This window comes from Panthera uncia, chromosome X (genome assembly GCF_023721935.1).
Source record: "Panthera uncia isolate 11264 chromosome X, Puncia_PCG_1.0, whole genome shotgun sequence".
In the NCBI taxonomy this organism is placed as follows: domain Eukaryota; kingdom Metazoa; phylum Chordata; class Mammalia; order Carnivora; family Felidae; genus Panthera; species Panthera uncia.
The window spans coordinates 70,196,813-70,207,555 of record NC_064817.1 but is presented as its reverse complement, the minus strand read 5'-3'; the positions used below and the strand labels follow the sequence as shown (position 1 = coordinate 70,207,555).

The 10,743-nt window shown below is 37.8% G+C and overlaps 1 pseudogene; it reads left to right on the top strand.

The window, feature by feature from the left end:
* LOC125931341 (40S ribosomal protein S2-like) overlaps nucleotides 1-8,512 on the top strand; it is a 60,549-nt pseudogene extending 52,037 nt beyond the window's left edge.
* The last annotated feature ends 2,231 nt before the right edge of the window (nucleotides 8,513-10,743 follow it).

The window sequence follows — 10,743 nt, the reverse complement described above, 5'->3', positions numbered from 1 at the left end:
AGTCTCTTATGCTTTGGCTCTCTCCCACTCTAACCTCTTTTTTTTTTCCTTCCCCTCCCCCATGGGTTTCTGTTAAGTTTCTCAGGACCCACATAAGAGTGAAACCATATGGTATCTGTCTTTCTCTGTATGGCTTATTTCACTTAGCATAACACTCTCCAGTTCCATCAATGTTGCTACAAAGGGCCATATTTCATTCTTTCTCATTGCCATGTACTGCTCCATTGTATATATAAACCATAATTTCTGCATCCATTCATCAGTTGATGGACATTTAGGCTCTTTCCATAATTTGGCTATTGTTGAGAGTGCTGCTATAAACATTGAGGTACAAGTGCCCCTATGCATCAGTACTCCTGTATCCCTTGGGTAAATTCCTAGCAGTGCCATTGCTGGGTCATAGGGTAGGTCTATTTTTAATTTTCTGAGGAACCTCCACACTGTTTTCCACAGCAGCTGCACCAATTTGCATTCCCACCAACAGTGCAAGAGGGTTCCCATTTCTCCACATCCTCGCCAGCATCTATAGTCTCCTGATTTGTTCATTTTGGCCACTCTGACTGGCGTGAGGTGATATCTGAGTGTGGTTTTGATTTGTATTTCCCTGATGAGGAGTGACGTTGAGCATCTTTTCATGTGCCTGTTGTCCATCCGGATGTCTTCTTTAGAGAAGTGTCTATTCATATTTTCTGCCCATTTCTTCACTGGGTTATTTGTTTTTCGGGTGTGGAGTTTGGTGAGCTCTTTATAGATTTTGGATACTAGCCCTTTGTCCGATGTGTCATTTGCAAATATCTTTTCCCATTCCGTTGGTTGCCTTTTAGTTTGTTGTTGTTCCCTTTGCTGTGCAGAAGCTTTTTATTTTCATAGGGTCCCAGTAGTTCATTTTTGCTTTTAATTCCCTTGCCTTTGGGAATGTGTCAAGTAAAAAATTGCTACGGCTGAGGTCAGAGAGGTCTTTTCCTGCTTTCTCCTCTAGAGTTTTGATGGTTTCCTGTCTGACATTCAGGTCCTTTATCCATTTTGAGTTTACTTTTGTGAATGGTGTGAGAAAGTTGTCTAGTTTCAACCTTCTGCATGTTGCTGTCCAGTTCTCCCAGCACCATTTGTGAAAGAGACTGTCTTTTTTCCCTTGGATGTTCTTTCCTGCTTTGTCAAAGAAGAGTTGGCCATACGTTTGTGGGTCTAGTTCTGGGGTTTCTATTCTACTCCATTGGTCTATGTGTCTGTTTTTGTTCCAATACCATGCTGTCTTGATGATGACAGCTTTGTAGTAGAGGCTAAAGTCTGGGATTGTGATGCCTCCTGCTTTGGTCTTCTTCTTCAAAATTACTTTGGCTATTCAGGGCCTTTTGTGGTTCCATATGAATTTTAGGATTGCTTGTTCTAGTTTTGAGAAGAATGCTGGTGCCATTTTGATTGGGATTGCATTGAGTGTGTAGATAGCTTTGGGTAGTATTGACATTTTGACAATATTTATTCTTCCAATCCATGAGCACGGAATGTTTTTCCATTTCTTTATAGCTTCTTCAATTTCCTTCATAAGCTTTCTATAGTTTTCAGCATACAGATCTTTTACATCTTTGGTTAGATTTATTCCTAGGTATTTTATGCTTCTTGGTGCAATTGTGAATGGGATCAGTTTCTTTATTTGTCTTTCTGTTGCTTCATCGTTAGTGTATAAGAATGCAACTGATTTCTGTACATTGATTTTGTATCCTGCAACTTTGCTGAATTCATGTATTAGTTCTAGCAGACTTCTGGTGGAGTCTATCGGATTTTCCATGTATAATATCATGTCATCTGCAAAAAGTGAAATCTTAACTTCATCTTTGCCAATTTTGATGCCTTTGATTTCCTTTTGTTGTCTGATTGTTGATGCTAGCACTTCCAACACTATGTTAAACAACAGCGGTGAGAGTGGACATCCCTATTATGTTCCTGATCTCAGGGAAAAAGTCTCAGTTTTTCCCCATTGAGGATAATGTTAGCTGTGGGCTTTTCATAAATGGCTTTTATGATCTTTAAGTATGTTACTTCTATCCCGACTTTCTCGAAGGTTTTTATTAAGGAAGGTAGCTGAATTTTGCTAAAAGCCTTTTCTGCATCGATTGACAGGATAATATGGTTCTTATCTTTTCTTTGATTAATGTGATTTATCACATTGATTGATTTGCAACTGTTGAACCATGGACTCTTATTTGTTGGGAGATTTTTGATGACTGATTCAATTTCTTTCTGGTTATGGGTCTGTTCGAGCTTTCTATTTCCTCCTGATTGAGTTTTTGAAGTATGTGGGTGTTTAGGAATTTGTCCATTTATTCCAGGTTGTCCAATTTGTTGGCATATAATTTTTCATAGTATTCCCTGATAATTGCTTGTATCTCTGAGGGATTGGGTGTAATAATTCCATTTTCATTCATGATTTTATCTATTTGGGTCATTTCCCTTTTCTTTTTGAGAAGCCTGGCTAGAGGTTTATCCATTTTGTTTATTTTTTCAAAAAAACCAACTCTTGGTTTCGTTGATCTGCTCTACAGGTTTTTTAGATTCTATATTGTTTATTTCTGCTCTGATCTTTATTATTTCTTTTCTTCTGCTGTTTAGGCTGTCTTTGCTGTTCTGCTTCCATTTCCTTTAGGTGTGCTGTTAGATTTTGTATTTGGGATTTTTCTTGTTTCTTGAGATAGGCCTGGATTTCAATGTATTTTCCTCTCAGGATTAGCTTCGCTGCATCCCAAAGCGTTTGGATTGTTGTATTTTCATTTTCATTTGTTTTCATATATTTTTTAATTTCTTCTCTAATTGACTGGTTGACCCATTCATTCTTCAGTAGGGTGTTCTTTAACCTCCATGCTTTTGGAGGTATTCCATACTTTTTCCTGTGGTTGATTTCAAGCTTCATCGCATTGTGGTCTGAAAGTATGCATGGTATGATTTCAATTCTTGTATACTTATGAAGGGCTGTTTTGTGACCCAGTATGTGATCTATCTTGGAGAATGTTCCATGTGCACTCGAGAAGAAAAGTATATCTGTTGCTTTGGGATGCACAGTTCTAAATATATCTGTCAAGTCCATCTGATCCAATGTATCATTCAGGGCCCTTGTTTCTTTTTTGACCGTGTGTCTAGATGATCTATTCATTGTTGTAAGTGGAGTGTTAAAGTCCCCTGCAATTACCACATTCTTATCAATAAGGTTGCTTATGTTTGTGAGTAATTGTTTTATATATTTGGGGGCTCCTATATTCGGCGCATAGACATTTATAATTGTTAGCGCTTCCTGATGGATAGACCCTGTGATTATTATATAATGCCCTTCTTCATCTCTTGTTTTAGCCTTTAATTTAAAGTCTAGTTTGTCTGATATAAGTATGGCTACTCCAGCTTTCTTTTGACTTCCAGTGGCATGATAAATAGTTCTCCATCCCCTCACTCTCAATCTGAAGGTGTCCTCAGGTCTAAAATGAGTCTCTTGTGGACAGTAAATAGATGGGTTTTGTTTTTATATCCATTCTGATACCCTATGTCTTTTGGTTGGCGCATTTAGTCCATTTACATTCAGTGTTATTCTAGAAAGATATGGGTTTAGAGTCATTGTGATGTCCATAGGTTTCATGTTTGTAGTGGTGTCTCTGGTATTTGTCTCACAGGATCCCCCTTAGGATCTCTTGTCGGGCTGGTTTAGTGGTGATGAATTCCTTCAGTTTTTGTTTGTTTGGGAAGACCTTTATCTCTCCTTCTATTCAAAATGACAGACTTGCTGGATAAAGGATTCTTGGCTGCATATTTTTTTTCTGTTCATCACACTGAAGATCTCCTGCCATTCCTTTCTGGCCTGCCAAGTTTTAGTAGAGAGATCGGTCACGAGTCTTATAGGTCTCCGTTTATATGTTAGAGCACATTTATCTCTAGCTGCTTTCAGAATTTTCTCTTTATCCTTGTATTTTGCCAGTTTCACTATGATATGTCTTGCAGAAGATCGATTCAAGTTACGTCTGAAGGGAGATCTCTGTTCCTCTTGGATTTCAATGTCTTTTTCCTTCCCCAGATCAGGGAAGTTCTTAGCTATTATTTCTTCAAGTACACCTTCAGCACCTTTCCCTCTCTCTTTCTCCTCTGGAATACCAATTATGCGTAGATTATTTCTCTTTAGTGTGTCACTTAGTTCTCTAATTTTCCCCTCATACTCCTGGATTTTTTTATCTCTCTTTTTCTCAGCTTCTTCTTTTTCCATTATTTTATCTTCTAGTTCACCTATTCTCTCCTCTGCCTCTTCAACCCGAGCCATGGTTGTCTCCATTTTATTTTGCAGTTCATTAATAGCATTTTTTACCTCTTCCTGGCTGTTCCTTGGTCCCTTGATCTCTGTAGCAAGAGATTCTCTGCTCTCCTTTATACTGTTTTCAAGCCTAGCGATTAGTTTTATGACTATTATTCTAAATTCACTTTCTGTTATTTTGTTTAAATCATTTTTGATCAGTTCATTAGCTGTTGTTATTTCCTGGACGTTTTTCTGTGGGGAATTCTTCCGTTTCGTCATTTTGGATAGTCCCTGGAGTTGTGCAGGACTGAGGGGCAGTTCCATTGTGCTATCTTGAATAAATTGCGGTGTTGGGTGGGGCCGCAGTCAGACCTGATGTCTGCCCTCAGCCCACCGCTGGGGCCACAGTCAGACTGGTGTGTGCCTTCTCTTCCCCTTTCTCCTAGGGGCGGGATTCATGGTGGGGTAGTGTGGTCCATCTAGGCTACTTGCACACTGCCAGGCTTGTGGTGCTGGGGATCTGGCGTATTAGCTGGGGTGGATAGGCAAGGTGCACGGGAGCCAGAGGGGCAGGCTCAGCTCCCTTTTCCTTTCGAGATCCGCTTTGGAAGGGGCCCTGCTGCACCAGGAGGGGGTCAGACCCGCCTGAGGGATGGATAGGCAGAAGCACAGCTTTGGGTGTTTGAGCGGTGCAAGCAAGTTCCCTGGCAGGAACTAGTTCCCTTTGGGATTTTGGCTGGGGGATGGGCGAGGCAGATGGCACTGGCGATCGCCTTTGTTCCCCGCTGAACTGGACTCTGTTGTCCGGGGCTCAACAACTCTCCCTCCCATTTTCCTCCAGGCCTCCTGTTCTCCAAGCAGACCTATTAGCTTGTAACCTTCCAGATGTCAAGTCCTGCTTGCTCTGGGAACAGACTCCATCTGGCCTCTCTGCTCTTGCAAGCCAAACTCGGGGGCTCTGCCTGGCCGGTTGGCTGCCCCTCCACCCCAGCTCCCTCCTGCCAATCCGTGGAGCATCACCACCCCTCCACCCTTCTTAAACTCTTCCGTGGACCTCTCATCTGTGCTTGGCTCCGGAGACTCCATTCTGCTAGTCTTCTGGTGGTTTTCTGGGTTATTTAGGCAGGTGTAGGTGGAATCTAAGTGATCAGCAGGATACGCTGTGAGCCCAGCGTCCTCCTACGCCTCCATCTTCCCAGGATCCTTATATATATATATATACAGTTAAATTTATTTATTTATTTATTTATTTATTTATTTATTTATTTAGAGGGTGGGAGAGCAGAGAGATAGGGGAGAAAGAATCCCAAGCAGGCTCCGCACTGTTAGCACAGAGCCCAATGCAGGGATCAATCACATGATCCCTGAGACCATGACCTGAGCCAAAACTGAGAGTCAGATGCTCAAATTACTGAGGCACCTAGGCACCCCTGAAGTATTTTAAGTTGATGTTTTGTGGAATAAACGTGAATCAAGTGTAGACTCACCTTTTAATGACATTTTTAGACCATATAATTGTGTACAGTTGAAGTTCATGGTTAATAAATTCAAGAATATGAAATTCAGTAAACTTTGTTCACAAAACATGTTATTTGTTAGGACAACAAATTAGTCCTCTGGGTTTACTGGCAACATGCATGCATGAGCATGTATCTTTCTCATAATTATTTAATTAAACTTTGGTATAAGTAATTTTTTATAATAAATTCTTATCTTAACATTGAGGGCTTAAGGCTAGTAAGTAATATTAACTGAAATTGAAATTAATGTATTATTTCCCTTTTTCAATTTTTATTCACAATCTGTGTGCTAGTGATGTTGTTGATTGGATTAAATTTGTGATAACCATTAAAATAATTCAGCTTGTAATATTGTATTTGGTGATTAATATCGATAAAATTCCCAGAAGACTGTATTACCACTTTACAGATGAAAATATCACTATGACATATCAGTGTGGAACTCCCCCCCATGTTTTGAGTTTAATCGTGAATAAAATATTTGAAACATTGAGATACACATTGGCAAATCAAGATCAAAGTAGAACAGTATTCAAATATTACAAAATGAGATGAGCAGTTACATAATGAGATATTCTAATTTGCCTTTTGCAAATTTCTCTCTCAGCAGGCTGACTGAAATTTATCTGGATTCTGGCTCTTATTAAATCAGTCTTAGAACATTCTTTTTTTTTTTTTTAGTCTTAGAACATTCTTATGGGTGCTGATATTTTCCTTTTAGTCACAGTCTCTGAGCTCTGTTGATACATGAAAATTAAAAATGGAAATACTATTGCAGAAAAGCTGCTTTCACAGGAGGATAGGGCCAAGTTAGTGAATTAGACTATTGGTAAATTGGACTATGGACTGCTGCACTGCAGGCAAAGCAGCCCAGAGTGGAAATGGTTAACAAAACAAAAGATGCCTTATTGACCCTGAGGTTATTTCCCCTATCTGTCTCATCCCCTAGTCTAGCTAAGATAAAACAGGCATGGAACCTCCTGTCTGCCATTACCAACCATCTACCCATTTTCCCAGCGTCAGGATTTTGTTTTATATTGACCCAAACCCCAAACACTGTATATCTTCAAAACCCCCCTCTTCCCTCATGCCCCCAAGTTAATGTCCACAGTTTCTTTGTCTCTTTGTACACTCCCATCACGTTTGTAAGCCTTCTGATCTGAATAAATATGAGGCAAGGACCCTTATTTGGGGCTCTTGTCTTTTCCTGGACATTAGCCATCTCTTGCTTCAATCCTGCATCCTCTCTTTTGCTGGTCAAAAAAGAACTTTAGACTTAGAGTCTACGACAGGCCAAGCCTAGTGACCAATGATGGTGGTTAATGTGCATACTAAATAAGAGACCCAAATGTTGAAAGATGAATTCACCAAAAAAAAAAAAGAGTTATACTATACATAAAATCAAGTAATATTTAAACCATGAAGAAAGTGGAATTTACAGAGAAACCCTGGGCTAATGCCTGTATGACTATTTCCTGCCAAAAGGAAACTGCAGGTCCAAGTCCTTTAGACCTCACTTAAAGGAAAATCTCTGAGAACAATTGTTGGTTTGAGAATAGGGGTATAATTGAGTTTCTCAAGAGGATGACTACTCTTTTAAAGAAAATATTTCTATCTGATGGGGTCGAAGCTACAAGTTGATAAGAAACATACTGGTTAGGTTTTGTCATTTTTACTTATTGTAAATATATACAGCCATTCTAAAATGCTCATAAAATTGTACATAGTTTGTAAAAATGCAGTGAATAAGTGTAAGTAGCTGTGATATTATGATGAGTTAATAATAGCTAATAATGATTTCCTGAATAAAATAGGAACTAAATGAATTGGTAGAATGGAGTGACTTTCAATAAATGAAGAATGGCATCTTATGAATTGGTACAAAGGAGCATAATTGGAAATTTGGAATGAAATATAATTATATTAGTCCATGTTGTCTTAAAGAATGGTATTAAATACAATTAAAATTCAATAACCATAACGTTTACTAAGTAGTGCCAAGGACAAGGAGTGGATCCTGTCACCAAGCTGTGCCACCTGAACAAGGACATGAAGATCAAGTCCCTGGAGGAGAGCTATCTCTTCTCCCTGCCTTTCAAGGAATCTGAGATCATTGACTTTTTCCTGATGCATCCCTCAAGGATGAAGTTTTAAAGATTAGGCTTGTGCAAAAGCAGATCCATGATGGCCAGTGGACCAGGTTCAAGGCACTTGTTGCCATTGAGATCACAATAGGTATGTCGATCTGAGTGTTAAGTGTTCCAAGGATGTAGCCACTGCCATCCATGGGGCCATCAACCTGGTGAAGCTTTCCATTTACTGCATGTGTCAAGGCTACTGGGAGAACAACATCAGCAAACCCCACACTGTCCCATGCAAGATGGACCAGCCACTGTGGTTCTGTGCTTGTGTGCTTCATCCCTGCCCCAGAGGTATTGGCATTGTGCCCAAGAAGCTACTGATGATGTCTGGTATTGACAATGGCTACACCTCGACCAAGGGCTGCACTGCCACCCTGGACAACTTCACCAAAGCCATTTGTGATGCCATGTCCAAAACCTACAGCAATCTCACACCTCACCTCTGGTAAAAGACTGTGTTCAACAAGTCGCCCTATCAGGAACTCAGTGACCATCTTGTAAAGACTCACACCAGAATCTCTGTGCAGAGGTCCCATGCTCCAGGTGTGTCCAACACAGATTTATACAAGAAAATTAAAGCGAAATAAAGCATCTTAAAAAAAAGAAAAAAAACAAACACAGCAAAACAAAACCATTTATTAAGTAGAATAATGTATTAATGCAACCATTGCATTAAGAGGCTTAATCATTATTCCCAATATTGAAGTTATTGATGAGTACAGTAGGAAAAATCACTTATAATAATATAGCTGAATTTATTGTAGATAAAATATGATCATAAATATCTTTCAAGTGCTTGTACAAAGGGTGTGAAATCCAGAGAATAACTTAGATTGTTATTCATGTGTTGGACAACAATCTAAAATAAATTGAGTTTTGTATATTAATTGCCTTGCTAAGCTATAAATATAATTAGTAATGTAGCATAATGAATGCTATGATGTATAAAAATGTGTATTCTTTTCAAATGATTTTAAATCTTGAATTCCAATATACATAACATGCAGTGTTATGTTAGTTTAAAACATACAATATTGTGATTCAACAATTCTATATATTACCCAGTGTTTATAAAGATAAATATACTCTTAATTTGATTCACTTATTTCCCCATGCCCTCACCCACCTCCTCTCTGTTAAAAATCTGTTTATTGTTCATATTTAAGAGCCTCTTTTTTGGTTTGTCTCTTTATTTTTCCTTTGTTCATTTGTTTTTATTCTCAAATTCCACATGTGACTGAAATCATATGGTATTTGTTTTCCTGTGACTGACTCACCTTAATTATACCCTCTAGATTATACTCTCTAAATCCACCCAGGTTATTGCAAATGGCAAGATTTCATTCTTTTTATATAGCTGAATAATATTTCATTGCATATATATACAACTTTTTTATCCACTCACATAACAGTGCACACTTGGCCTGCTTCCATAATTTGTCCATTGTAAATAATGCTGCAGTAAACATAAATTGTGCATATACCCATAGTGTTTTCATATTATTTGGGTAAATACCTAGTAGTGTCATTACTGCATTATATGGTAATTCTATTTTTAATTTTTTAAGGAACCCGTAGTGTTTCCCACAGTAGTTGCACCAGTATGCATTCTCACCAACAATGTACAAGGGATTCTTTCTCCACATCTTTGCCAACACTTGTTTCTTGTCCTTTTGATTTTAGCCATTATGATATATGAAGTGATATCTCATTGTGGTTTTGATTTGCATCCCCCTCATGATGAATGATGTTGAACATCTTTTCCTGTGTCTGTTGGCTGTTTGTATATTTTCTTTAGATAATATCTGTTAATGTCTTCTGCCCTTTTTTATTGGATTTTTTTTTTGTTTTGATTGGTATAAGTTATTTATATATTTTAGTTACTGACCCTTTATCGGATGTATCATTTGCAAATTTTTTTTTCCATTCAGTAAGTTGTCTTCTAATTTTGTTGATTGTTTCTTTCACTGTGCAGAAGCTTTTTATTTTTATATAATACCAGTAGGTTTTTTTGTTTGTTTTTTTGGGGGGTGTTTTTTCTTTTGTTTCCCTTCCCTCAGGAAACATATCCAGAAAATATTCCTAGAAATGATGTCAGAGAAATTACTGTCTGCAGTCTCTTCTCGGATTTTTATGGTTTCAGGTCTCACATTTAGGTCCTTAATTCATTTTGAGTTTATTTGCTATGTATGAAGTTAAAAAGAAGTCAAGTTTCAATCTTTTGCATGTAGCTCTCCAGTTTTTCTAATACCATTTGTTGAAGAGACTGTCTTTTTCTCACTGCATATCCTTGCGTCTTTTGTCAAAGATTAATTGACCATGTAATCAAGGGTTTATTTCTGTGTTTTTTTATTCTGTTCTATATAAGTATGTGTCTATTTTTGTGACTATACCAAACTGTTTTGATTACTACAGCTTTGTAGTGTAACTTGAAATCTGGATTTGTGGTAATACCAACTATTTTTTTTTCTTTTTTCTTTTTTCCTTTTTTTTTTCTTTTTTCTCTTTCTTTCTTTCTTTCTTTTTTCAAAATTAGCTTCAAAATTAGTTCAAAATTATTTGGAGTCTTTGCAGTTCCCTAAAAATTTTAGGATTGTTTGTTTTAGTTCTGTGAAAAGTTCTGTTGGTATTTTGGTAGGGATTGCAATAAATCTGTAAATTGCTTTGGGTAGTATAGACATTTTAACAATATTCTTCCAATACAAGAGCATGGAAAATCTTTCCATTTGTGTGTCATCTTCAATTTCTTTCATCAATGTTTTATATATTTTTCAGAGTACAGGCCTTTCACCTCTTTGGTTAAATTTATTCCTTGGTA